The sequence below is a fragment of the Colius striatus genome, chromosome 11 (assembly GCF_028858725.1).
Source record: "Colius striatus isolate bColStr4 chromosome 11, bColStr4.1.hap1, whole genome shotgun sequence".
Taxonomy (NCBI): Eukaryota; Metazoa; Chordata; class Aves; order Coliiformes; family Coliidae; genus Colius; species Colius striatus.
In genome coordinates, this window is record NC_084769.1 from 25,564,615 (window position 1) to 25,579,031 (window position 14,417).

The 14,417-nt window shown below is 37.3% G+C and overlaps 1 protein-coding gene across 5 annotated transcripts in view; it reads right to left on the reverse strand.

The window, feature by feature from the left end:
- Positions 1-14,417, reverse strand: part of PDE11A (phosphodiesterase 11A) — a 145,540-nt gene that overhangs the window by 41,863 nt on the left and 89,260 nt on the right. The gene's annotated exons all lie outside the window — the stretch shown is intronic.

The following is a 14,417-nucleotide window of genomic DNA, read 5'->3' on the forward strand; positions in this document are numbered from 1 at the left end:
CTGTAATGCAAGAAACATCTGGACAGCCAGCAGCTGGGAATTTTAATTGCTGCCATTCAGAAATGCAAAGTAAATATACCACTCTGCAGAATTTCTTCATCCAAATGTCTTTACATTCGTAGGCATACAAGTGCCCGTTGCTTTACACTGTTCTCTACACAGTCAGAGAAACAAACAAAGAATTATTTGAGAAATGCCCAGCAGAAGTACTTTTCAAAGCAAAATAAAAATAATTTTCAACATGTTGATTCTGTAGTAAGTCAATAAACAAGTCTTACATTTTACTTTGTCCATATAACAGCTGACTTTTGTTCTAGGAGAGCAATGAGCAAATGGATGCAAAAACATGTAAATGAGTGTTGGCTGTTGCAAACAATTGCACACACAGATGTGCTGTGGCCGGCACAGTGGCAGCACCTGCGGCAGCCAGGCCAAGGTGCTGACAACCCTCGCGGGCTTGTTTGTCCTTCTTCATGTGCCTTTGGACTTGCCACTCATCTCCCTAGGGGGGGCAGGTGAAGGAAGCTGCATTTGCTGAAGAAGCATCTGTTCCCTGTCTCCCGCTGTGAGAAGGTGATGGGTCAGGTAGAAACCTCACAAAGGGGCTGGATCCAGCCCACAGGCCATGAGCCAGACCACGCTGACTTAGATAAAAATCACATGGACTCAGCTGGTGTGGCACATCCAGCTACTCACTGCATAAAATATCAATTTGTTCATGCAACTTTAAGTTTACCTTCACAGCTACAGCTTCTACGTGACCGCCTTATGGTTTCCTTTTTGAAAGCTCATGTTTTGAAATATTGCACCCTAACTACAAGTTACTGGCAAGTAAAAAGCTTCATCTGTCCAAAGGTAAAGTGCTGCCTCGGTAATTGCTTAATGCAGAGATTATGCTGGATTAGCTGTATCATGTAAACCTGCCATAAAATAGTATAAAACAAAATATAATTTATATAGATATATAGAGTATTAAATAGTAATAACATTGCAGTGTTAACCTATTTGCTAACTAGAAGAAACGTATTTTCAGTTCAGCACCCCATAAAGCACACCAATATCACAAAAAGTCATGGTATTATGCCAGGGAGGCTAACTGACATCAGAAGCACAACAAACCCATTAAGGCAAGTGTCATCCCAGGACACAACTGAAGCAGCTCTGGAGCATGTGGGCAGAGATGCAAGCTCTGTTAACTGCACAGTTACTATGCTGGTGTACTTACCCAGGCTGTCAAGAATTTTTTTTTTTTGGGGGGTAATTACTGAAGCATTTGAAATACTTTTAGATGATCCCAACAGGAGTTACACCTTAATATCCTTTAATATCTGGCTGAAAAGCTATGTATTTACTTTGGAGGTAAAAAGAGAAATAAAATATTGTTAGGTGTGAAGCAGGAACGCTGGCCCAGAGGCTGTGCTTCCGGATCTTCAGTGGTCTTACAAAAACTGTGACTTTTTTGTCATCCAGTTATTCTTCAGTTTTGTGGGATACTCAAGATGCATACCAATATTCAGTCTACACATACACTCATTGCACAGCAAATACAGTCTCTAGAAAATGCTTCTGAGGGGAGAAATGCATTTGTCCATCTTACACATTTGTTCCTTAGAGAGAAGTTGAAACAGAGATGTTGAAACAGAAGCACTCGATTGTAAGTAGACATACTTCAAATTGTTTGATCAAAACTACCTTTACAAACCTACTGCTGCATTTTCATTAACTTTGGAGTGGGCTTTGATTAAAATTTTCCTGGATTTTGTCCTCTTAAAGGAAAGAAGATATTTTCCCTGGACTTTTTTTAAACTGGAAACAAAACACTTACCAGCCCGTTACAATTCAAGGGAGAACACTTAAAGCAGTTGCTCAACTACAATTGTTTTTCTCTTTGTCAAACAGTGGAGAAATAACAATATATTCCAAATCTATTACAAACTGAACAACAGGATATTAACAAAGCAAGTCAAAACCAATTTCTTCCCATGTCAGTCTGAAACTTTTAAATATTTATGAGGTTTTACATGCCTAAATTTAACAGGAGTGCCATAATCTAAAATAACTGCTGAATTAATAGCCAGGAGATAACATTTGTATAAAAGAACCATTTGCTTTACAACAGTCATAAAGGAAACAACAGAATTATGAGTGTTGAGACTGATTTGAATAATGTTAAAAAAATGATATGTTGTGGGGCTGCAGCAATATTCTGGCTTGCACCTGGCATTGTCTGTCCTCAGCTTCTTATGCTGTAAATGCAGCAGTCCAGGGTTTATAGGAGAACAGTCATTAAAACTTCATTTTTTTAATTACAAAGATATAAAAAATATTCATAATACAGAATATTAAAACATACCCATCCCTGAAATTTTGCTGCACTGCAGGACAAATTCCAGTTGATTTCTTAAAAGCAATAACAACACTCTCTCTTCCAGAAAAATAGAGGGTATGAAAATATCATGACAATAAGAGGAAGGGGCAGGCAATTAAAATTCAAGTTACAATGAAATTATTTTTTAAAGCACCCCAGTGATTTAGAATCAATTAAATGGCTTGCTTTCTTTAGAACATTTTAAAGTTCAATTTCCCATTTCTAAAAACAATTGAGAACATTATATTCTGGAGTCTTTTTATCTTGTGGACCAAGCAATTTCAACACACTTCATCCTTGAGAAAAATTCTCGTGACTCCTCGAGACCTTATGGTAAATTAAGGCTGGCCATGCCTCTTGTGATCACGTCTCCATACCCCCTGGTACTAAAGCAAAAATTTGTCTTGAATGGAACCATGAACATCAGTTGTGCTTAACACATGGAAGGCAACTGGTCTTGCCTAATGAAGTACAAATTCATTAGTTACCAGACTGAGAAACTATCACCACTTGTAGGCAGCTTGGAAAAGAGGATGTTGTGCTCCTGAATGAGAGTATAAAGACAGGGTCTGCAGCTGCCCCACACTGAGATGTACATGAGGCGGGGTGGGATAGATAAAAGAAGGAGGAAAAGTGCCTTTGTAGTCAATTCAGGATTGGAGAAAGATTCTCCTTTCCCTCTTGCATTTTGTTGTAGTGCAAATTACTTCACAGCCTGCTTGGTATATGTGGATGGGAGGAGATGAGCGACTGGTAGAGCCTTACCTTACATCAGCCATCACCACATGTCATTAATGACCATCATACTTGCAAATACATGGAATACCAAAGTGGCTTTTATTAACAATCAAGTCACAATTCTGGCCACTATAAAAGACAGCCCATGTTTCTGGTTCGGTATTAGTAATAGCCTTTCAGGCTTCTGTGGATGAACAAAACCTAAGAAAAACTTTAGGAAACTAAAGAGTGAAAGTCTTAGGGAAACTTGGAAAGGATAAATACTTGAAATAAAAGCTATTTAATGCTTATGCCTTAGTGCTGCTGAAGGCAACTATTTCACAATTTTAGAAGTATGTATAAAACATATGCTGTATAAAATGGTTTCTTTGTTATTGTTAGCATTCAACAAGATAACAATAGAAGATAACTATTCATACTCAATTTTTTCTTCTGGGCAGTATGTGTAAATATAGGTCAGAAAAATGCACTATAATCAGCACACACATATACACAGAGCATTTTACAACACTCTCACTGTAAGGGCTGAACAAAGCCATCACAATCAATCAATAGAAGCAAAAGGGGAGACTTCTGCTGCTCTTACTGAACATATTTCCTGAATGAGAGAGAGGTTTACATTCAGCTTGGTTAATGTTACTGCAAATTGCTTTCCTTTTAAACCTACTTTCAGTGTCAGATGTATACCACTAGTACCTTCGTAATGGCCAACGCTGCTATTGCGAAAACATATGCAAAGCATATCATTAAACACCCTCTTACAAATTAACTTTAAATCGGTTTATACTTCTAAATAGTCCAAGAATAATCCCTTGGAGATGAGTTAACGGAAAAGGGGCAAGCTTCCTGTCCTGAATAACTTGTAGGTGTGATAGCTCCTATAAACTCACAATAGGTGTCTTGCTATTTTAAGATCTTGAAACACATTACAGGTCCTTCCAAATGGAGAAGAAACTTTATGGATTTCCCTAACAATCCACACAGTTTTACAAACCAAATTTCCTGTATGAGTTGGAAGTCTAGTTTTCAATACATGAAAGCAATATCAAGATAAAGCCTTGTTCCAGCTAGTCACATGTATCTCCAGTGAAGACCAACAGAGAGGTCACATGCTGTCAGCACTAAAAACAGTCCAGAGAGAAGTAACTCCTTATGTAGGGAAAAACTGTATCTATTTGGGAACTAATATGAAATAACTATTTGGATATTTAGTAATCTCCTATAGCAGAATTTGGTTATGAAAGTCTGGGTCAGTGGTGGAGAGAGGACAATTTCAAGGTGTTGATTATATTTTGTCTCATCTTGTTATAATCCTCCTTATTTCCTACAGACTGGCACACATTAATAGGCAGCTTAAGGAATTTCTTAAACAGAAAGTACCTACAGCTCAAGGGTCTGACTGTAGTAACTTAATTCAACAGTACACATTATATGAAAACACAGTTTTTTAATCCCTTTTAATATTAAGAAGAGAGGACAAAAATATCATTCCACAGATTGACAGGGAAGGCTTACTAAATTATTTTGTACTAACTCTTCTAATAGCATATTATTCGGTATCCATATTTGATAATGTGATAAAATTCGATATAAGGAAACTGTCAAGTTCTTCACAACACATTCTTTTTCCTTGCAAGATGCTCACTACCATGGACGCAGTCCGGCTGAACAAAGAAAACACTGGACTGAAATCCTACTTTGCTGTGTCAGCTTAAACTCTCTGTACTTCAGTTTTACTACCTGTGTGGGTAAGACGTCGGTGCTTATCATGCAAGGAAAGCATTTTGAAACCCACTGGTAAGTACAGTAGTATGGCTTTGTTAAAAAAAACTCAGCACATTCTGCCATTTTGTATGCTGAGCTTTTTACCCATGTGATATCAGAACTATTCTGTTACAATAACTTCCATTACTGAATATATAGTCCACTTTCTATATAACTCTATGGACAATGACACATGGAATGCTTAGCAAGGTTTCCTAATCAGAAAATACTGACAGGCTGACAGAAAAAAAGCAACAAGAAACTTAAATATAGCTAAAACACGTGTAAAGATATCCCTTAAAACCTATGTCCCAACGTGGCAAAAGAATGGCAAAACAATGTGCCATGCCTCTCAGCTCCCAGTGCACTGCTGAAGCCAGGAGTCAATTTGAATCACGGGTCAGGATCTGACCTTATTTATGGTCTATAGTGGAACTGGAGCTTCAGACAACATGATGTACACAAAAAAAATATGACTACTCTTTTGAGTATCTCTTCATCTAGACTCTCAGATGATTTGGAACTGATAAATGTTAAAGGCTGATCATCAAAACCTGCACAGAGGCAGCAAAATGGAGATCTCTTCGTTTTCTACCAAGCCATATTGGAGACGGTATTTTGCAATGGCAAAGATTTTTATATGTAAAGGGATTTTTTTCCATGTATAAAGGCCTCTAAAATACTTGCTTATATTTATAGCTTCAGGCATCTTTTAAAATGTGTCTTTATAGTAAGTTATTAGCAGTAGTGGGCAAATTTTGCACTTATTAGCTGTGGAAGACCAAGTCTGTTACATTCCAGTCTGATGTATTTCCTGCTCTCTCCAAAGTGGAAAGACTCAAATATTTCATCTCAGGGATGTTTTAATGCCCAGAGCAACCCAGCTTTTAAAGGCCTCCATCTGTTGCTGCAGACTGCGGATGGCATGTCTCAGCCCCCCACAAAGAGCTAGCACCTCTTTTCCCATGACTGACTGCAGCAGAAGCAGGGAAGCACCATTTAAAGGTAATTTTATAATATTTACAGTAAAGGCAGTAGGTGTGGAAGAGACTTAAAACGTGCCCACATATTCTCATCTAGATTTTTATTCTAATGATATTTTTTTAATGTGATCATCACAGTGGGATTGTTGCTGCTTTCAGGAATGAGATTGCTCAGAATCATTTAGGTTGGAAAGGAGCTTGAGATCAGCTAGTCTAATGCCCCTGCTAAAGCAGAGTCAAAAAAACTCCGACTTTATTTGCCCTTCAAAAATGTTCACCAAATTCCAGTGCTATGAATGAGGTTGCTTTATGAAGGGATAGTCAAATAACCACAACTGGAGACTGGAATGAGACAGAAGTGGGGCTTTGGAGTCATCTGAAGGCAAGTGGATGAAAACATGAGATAAGGACACTTCAAACTGCCATATAAACATGCTTTTCAACCACTAGATCTACCAGACTCCCTGTTCCTGTGTGCCAGACTCTGCAAATGTTTTATTCAACAACTGTTCGGATGTAAAAGACATCCACAGTCCCTGGAACAGAATGTGTGTATTTTACACTCAGCAAGTAACCCAGCAGATAAGCATAGGGTTGCACCTATGAAATCAAATGCACACACCCTGCCCAAAGTCCCATAGTAGATGTCTGAGCCCTTTGCTGGAAAAGGTCATTCACCGTTTTAGCCAAGGTTTCACATCTGTAAACTGAGAATAATGCTGCCATTGCATCCAGCTTCAAAATCTGCATCTGAAGAACATGTATGTTGTGCATACTTCTTCATCCTCAGCTGCCAAATTAGCAGCATAACATGTAATTTAGATATGAAATGTGGAACAAAGAAAGTTGCATTTAGTCTTATTTCAAGAAGTTTTATTTGATTTGACCATTTACCAGACAAAACTACTGTTTAGTATGAATACTGGTATTTGTTTTAATTAAAAGAGAAACTTCATGGCATTAAGAAAGCTATTTATTCTGCTGCTTCTTTTAGAACAAGAAATGTAACCATTAAGCAATATATCACTATCAAATATAGCATTTAGGAAATTTTTTTTTCATCACTATGGGTTTAGGACAACAATACAGTATTTAGTTTCTGCTTTTGGTATAAACCGCGAGGAAAAGATCTATCTTCATATAATTTTGTTTTTAAAAGAGCAAGGGAAGATATGTCATTGCAACATTACACATGCTATTTCCAGAGGTAAGCCTAAAATTACAGCTAAAAAGCTCAACGCATTTCAGATGCTTCTGATTAGCCAATCAATCCCGTCTTGACGTGCCTCTTCTGAAACTGGGACCCATCAAACAAAACAATAAATTTCAAATATTAAAATATTACATTTTAAATTGTGTTACAAACTATAATGGAAAAGACACAAAATATGTTATTTATGTTGCTAAAAATCAATCCTTGATGTTAAAGTTTGTTTTTCCTAGTACACAGAAACAAAATATATGGCAGCCTATAAATGAAACAAGAAATTTCTATTTTAAAAGAACAGAGACATAAACTAGAAGCAATTAATGGTCAGAGCATCTATTATTCTTAAGGCCAAAGTCCATAACCACAGCAACCTAGGACTGGAGTTTTACAGGGCATGCACATTTGACACAATGATCTCCCAAGGTGCATGGGGGAGTGTTCAACATCCTTCTGGCTTATGATGATTAAGAAATAACCAGTGTGTCACATACTACAGGCTAGCAACTGTCAACTTTTTATGACCATTGCTGCAGATGAGAAGCTCATACAAAAGGGTCTATTCAGTCTCCATCCCAGAATTTTAAACAAACACAAGCAGCAAACCTCGGGGAAATATTTCTCTGTGATACAAAAGCATCAAGCATGCAGGCTGCTATTTCCCACGACAGCTTTAGTTGGTTTTGGTAGGCTGAGAGTGAGCTTTGTTGCTTCCATGAAGAGCAGAATGGGTAATATGGACTGACCCCCTCATGCCTATGAATTTGAGAGGGGAGGGAATAGGGATACAAGGTATCCCTATGCTCTCTTCTCCTCCATAAGACTACCTAGGAAATGGAGGGGAGGCTCTAGCTGCTTCCTTGGAGACCCAGAAGAGGAACAACCTGACTAAGGGTGGAAGAGTTCTTCTCAAGGACATGATGCAAAGGCACAGGAAGGAACTGATTATTTTGGTGGCAAACAGCCCAAATTGTGCCTTGCAATTCTCAGCTGGACATGTGAGAGAGCATGTTAGAAAGAAGTGAAGGCATTGCCTGGGAACAGACACTAGCCCCACCCCCCAAACCCCGAACAATAAAACCTCAGAAACCCCATCAGTGCCACAATAGTGTCTACGTGGGTATTGCACTGTTTTTTTCTATCCCAGTGTACTCCAGTAGCACTCACTGCACTCAAGCCAATCTGCAGGACCACTGGTCACATGCCACCATGGATGAAGTGCACAGCAGTGGTGCTTGGATGGTGTTCCTGACAGCCATCAAAATTTTCTTTCTGAGCACATGCAACAAATCAAGCTGGCAGTACAGTGACTGGTGGTGAAAGTTATGCAAATATATGAGTGGGCTACTGCTCCACTGGGGAGAAAGTCCTACTTCAGATCTGCTAGAGTGACAGCTATAGCAAAATATTGTCAGGTAGACAATAAATCATAATTAAAATACCTTCAAACTTCATACATGTACAGAAAATCTACAGAGAATATTTAAGTCATCCTTAAAATACATTTTATCTTTGTCTTTTTCTGAATTTTCATCAAGTTTTGATTGCAAGTTTTAAAGAAATCCACTCATCCTATTCTGAATCCATAAATCTACCTAGGAGCACCCAGGACTACCCAGAAGAGCATTTTCAGAAAAAAAAATCCCATAATCCAGTGCTTCATCTTGCTGCAGTTTGGTTATCCTGTGTGAGGCTTCTGCAGGGCAGACCGTGAACACAGAGCCCAGCACCTCTCCTTGCAGCAGAATGTACATCCTCCAATGCACCCTTCATCCCACAAAGCATGCCATCAGAGAAAGCCTGAGCATCCTCCCACACAGCAGCACAGGGCTCTAGCTCACATACAACTCACAACCCAACCACCACATTTTACAACAACAGAAAAGTACAGATCCTGCTCTTTCAACAAAAACAATTCATAGGTATTTAAATCTTACCTCTATTTAGCTCTTATTACCTATACATTACCAGCTTTATACATTTTCTTAAAACAGAAGTTGCATTTATCTATCACTACTTTGAGATGAAGGGCTGCAGCACAACCATAACTACTTGTTTCTGGTCATTCATAAGGTTCTCAATGAACACCTTCTAATACACATTAACTGGCCATTTTGATATTTGACCAATAAAACTGTTCCTTTTCTCCTAGACACCTTGCATCTGCCAAATGAATGTTTTGAATGCAACATCTTATCCTTTGCTTAGACGGTGCTGCAGTGGGGCCGCAGCATCAGCCAAGGAGGTATGAAACTCTGGTCCATCTGCTTGAGTCCATTTTAGGGCAAGCTGTGGGGTGCCACCATAGACTCAGAGAGGTAGTTAATGTGCAGACAAGCGAAAATGAGTCAGCCAAGGAACTGGACACAGAAACCTACTGGGGCTGCATTACTGTGCCACAGTATCCAGTTCATCAAGGTCTTTCCCAGGTCTCTGCCTTGCGACCCTGGGACAGGCACTACCCACAGACCAGCTCTTGCCACAATTTGTTGTGGCGTTGCTGTGGTTACACCACTTACAACCTTATCACCACCCACAGCAATGGGTTTCCTTCAAGGAAAGCATAAATAACACAAGTAGATACCTGGAATTTTTAACAATAGAGTTTATAAAGGCCATAAATAGAAATAATTTTTTGTTGTTTTGGATTGGGGTGTTTTTGTGTGTGCCCATAAGCTTGTTGCACGGCCAAGAGAAAATACATGCTGCTGCATGTTAACATAGTGTGCAGAGTTAGTTTAGTTACTTAAGCACACCAAACAGGATGCTGTATGTACCCAGGGATCACAAAGGCACTGGAAAACACGAGTATCTGGTGTTCTCAGCATTTTTGTGTGTGCTCAGAGCTCAGTGTAGCTTCTTGCAAAGCACAAGAAGATGGAACACTTCACAGAAATGGCCTCATAAAATATTCAGTTTCCTGTTTTTGCCTGGGGTACAATCTGCACATTTTCCATACAGTTGCAGCAAGAAAAAGAAGTGCTACAGTCTATTTCTCATACATTTAAAATGTTTACACTTTAAATTTGAAAGACTAAAAATGCAGAATTGCTGACACAATTTCTCTATTAGAAAGTACATTTACTCAGTCTGGAATTTTGCCCAGGCTAAAACAAGAGACTTTTGAGACTAAAACAATAGAGGAATCCCTCAGGCAGACAATGAAACAGCTTAACAAATAACCCAAGAAGGCTGTAATCACAAATATTTTTTACATAACATATACTAGATATAGTTTTGCTTGGATGACACAAGCTTAGAAAATCCAAATATTAACTGTTCTAGAAAACAAGTAATTTTTTTCATTCAAATGCATCCAGAGCCTGAGTTAATACTGCAAAGGTATAGAGACACTCACACACTCGTGTGTAGGAATGGGACTTACAGTCCAGACTCACTCTTACCAGCTGTGGAGGAATGCAAAAAAAAAAATTGGTGGATATGAGACTGTGGATACAATATGGTTGAACCTCTGAGGATATTTCTCCAGAGTCTCTTGGTGACTCATGCAAGGACATGCTGTCTCTGCTGCTGACATTCTACCACAAGCACACACACAAACATTACGATGGTGTGGAATTACACTGGTATTACCTTTTTCAGGATTTTACAGCTTAATAGAAACGCTGCAAGGAGATCAGCCTTAGAGTGGAGCAAGGATGGCACCCAGTGGCCAAACAGATTCATCTCAGAAAAGCTTTTCTTGTCTGTTACCCATTCTTCACTTACGGGAGTTCTAATTCTAAAAAAGTTCTAGCTCTAATATGAACTCGTTGGCAATGTCAAAAGCCTTTAAAGGACACTGCCTTTTCCTTTGGGGGACATTTATATTTCCTTTTGTAAAATATTTCATTTTTTAAAAAAGCCTATAGAAGTATTAGCATTAATAATTTAAAGTCAACACCACTAAATGTTTATGACAACTTTTTGCAGCCAGGACACTATACAGAGGCAGAAATAAACAAAAGTATTTTTTCCTTTTGTATGAAATATGTTAGGAAAAACAGAAGATTTTTTCCCCCCTGGTTTTAAAATCAATACAACTATTAAGGAACTTGTTTAAATTTGAAATCAACATTGATAATATTAATGTCAATTAGAAAATTTCTATCCAAATAAAATTTGGTGAAAAGCAACTTGATTTTTTAACCAGAAAATTCTCAGTTATAACTTATCAGTCTGCTGAGCCTACAAAAGGAAGCCAAGAACAGATAAATAAAGAATAATTTAAAATTTAAAATATTATGCCATTTTCCTGGATCTCTTTGAAGAATTCTTACAAGAATTGCTAAAACAAACTGTACAATGGTCTTACTGGGTCAGTCTGGGAATGCAGGTCTCAGAACAGTGAGCTGTCACATACAGGACTAGTCCCAGGGATGTCTATCAGCTCTATGGGGAATAATTTGCTCCTTATTGATGGCAAAAGAACTATAATAAACCCACAGTGAGGAACTCCTAAAGTGCCATCATTTATCCTCTGATTTTAAACAATTATTCTGGTCCAATTTAAGTGCACAAGTCTTTGCTAGATATTTCTTCCTGTTTGAAAGCTTTTCCAAACATACGTTCCCAAGTCTGTCACACACTGAAGCATACTACTTTATCATTTGATGAATGTTGATTTTATTTAATAATTCATCAGATATTCCTCAGGTTTGCTTAACATTTTAAATGTAGTCTATGCCTTATCACTTCTTGCATGGTCATTGTCTAAATGGTGTAGCAATGTTGAACTCTAGTTATACCTTGATGCTTTCCAGCTGAAAAGAGATTCTTGTGAAGCATGATGACTAGATCAGATTGAAGGATAGACAACAGCTCTGTTGGATAACAAATCATTTCACCTTCACTGTAGGCAGCACCGTATCTTCAACAACTGCTATTTCTAACTTATTATGCTAAGCATTTCAAGTCCTGGACCAATTGTGGGGTTTGGATATGAAAACAGATGCAAGAAATACAAAACTCCCCACATCAATAGCAAAGTCCAGTATTTGAGAGCAGCAAAGTAGCAGCACAGTTTTTTTAGTATGAGTAAATTAATAAGTGTTTTATTACTCCTCTGCTGAAAATTTCTGTTGTTGAAGTACCACTGTATCAGTGTGCATAATTACTAAGAAACTGAAAAACAACTACTATTAAAGGCTTTAAGTCAGTGATATTTTAAACTACTTAGACTGGGGTTTTAGTACTGTAAAATAATAGAATATAGCAGAAATTCTTATAATTATTATCTAAGATTTAAATCTAAATTTAAATAGACTTAAATCTATTTCAGCTTTACAGAGGCTTTTTTAAAAAGTGGTACAAAGTTTTTGACCATGTGTGTAATTTTAATTTTCTCTTATTTTCAATGACTGAAGTTTATTACTTGTTAAGGTATTTAATAAGGAGAAGTAAGCTCTGGTCTAGCTATGAAGTAGCTGATCTTAGAAACAGTCATTTATTATTTAATATTCTAGTTACTGTGTGTCTTTGCAGTCAGAATATCTATTTTGATTCTTCAAATTTTCATTATAACCCTTCAGCTTTTTCTTTTTAACCTGTGGTGTACATATATTCAGAGATTTTTCTGTACATCATAAACACTTCAGAATAAATAATTTTTGCCTTTGCATATTAAAAAAATTCTACAGGAAGTCCCTTATTGACAGCTGCATTACGTCCTGATGTAATACACTGAATAGAACCTATTCCTTATTGAATTAAGCCTGTCCCTTGAAAAAATCATTTAATGACCTGTGCTAAACTCATAAATGAAAACAAAAGATGGTCTGGGCATGCTCATTTGATTAAATTGTAGTCTTCATCTAGCTTCCTTCACAACATCCTGGAAAATTTATATTTCATCTGTGCTGGAGGGAAGCGAGCATTTCACTCTGGGAGTTCCATGTTTTCAACTGGAAATAACGAATACGGTCATCATAGAAATACAAGAGAAATCTTATCAGTAACCTTTAGCAGCAATTTAATCTCATCTTAATAAACTACAAAATCAGTAAATTCAAATGCTCAAATTTCAAGAAAACGGAATGTTTACATTTTTGAAAGCATATTCGGAATTATCATTAGCTTTCCCTATTAATTATACTTAGAATTACTGGATGCTGTAGTATGACAGTAGCCTAGTAGGACAGCTCCAAGAGTAAATTCATAAACAGGTGCTTCAGGCCTCTGACACACTGAAATCATCCTACTTTCTCTTTGATAAAATATCTCATGAAAACTCCCTCTGCCAAACCGCCATATTGCTCTTTTATATGCTTCATTCTCAGTAAAACCTGTCACACCAGAAGAGGTTTCATGATGGTAACCATATCTATATTTGAAAAGCTGCAGCATTAAAAGTGCATCTGAGAATCACAGGTCCTAACACTGAGACAAGAATTCAAAGAATAGCTTAGCAGAACAATCCACAGATGCTTTCAGGGGCAAAAACAAACTAAACCAAACAATTCAGCAAACTTGTAAATTTTCATCAAACTCTAGTATCTGCAGTTTCTTAGATTTATGGCAGTAATGGTCAAGTCAAATCACATTTCATTTTAATCATAGAAGGCACAGTCTATTTTCTGGGTGATAAAAAGTGACACAAAGAATGTAGTTTCCTTTTTTCATTTTTTTCCCCAAGCAGTACTGTCAGAAGGCACTGATTAATGACATAAGAATAGTTGTATTGTGTCAAACCAAATATCCTTCTAAGCCCTATACATTAGCTGTGAGAATGACCAACAGCAGGGAAGATTATTTGATCCAAGAAAATCTAGCTCCTTGGTGCACTCTTCTCAGCTTTGGTGAGCTGCACTTTGGAGATCTCCTGAGACAGAGATGACTATCTTTGTTCAACAGTCCTCACTTGTTTTTTCCTTTTGTTAATTTATCAGTTTTAACTCATTAAAATCTATGGTGATAGGTCGTATAGTTTAACTACATGTTTGTTAAAGAGAGATCTTAATTGATATTAAAATCTTTACCTTGATGATTTCATTTGATGCCCTAAACACCGTATAAGACCATAAACAATCTTTCCCTCCTCCTCTTATCCATGTCAATGCCTCTTTCCACTGAAATTTAAGATTGTTTTATGTATCTTTGACCTACAGAACTCTAGCCTGATGTCAACAGATGACAGCCTCACATTTCAGCAACTAGTATAAACCTCCCGTATTTTATTTTTAATCATTATTTATCCTTTTTAATAATTTTCAATGTATGCAATATGTTCCTGACTTCTTGTTTCCATGACAACTTGAAGTCATAGGCACATGTAAAAGTGTACAAAACAATTTAATACAATAAAGATCTCAGTTTCATGAATTATGAAACTCTTAACTCTGTGCTTTAGGTCATGTCT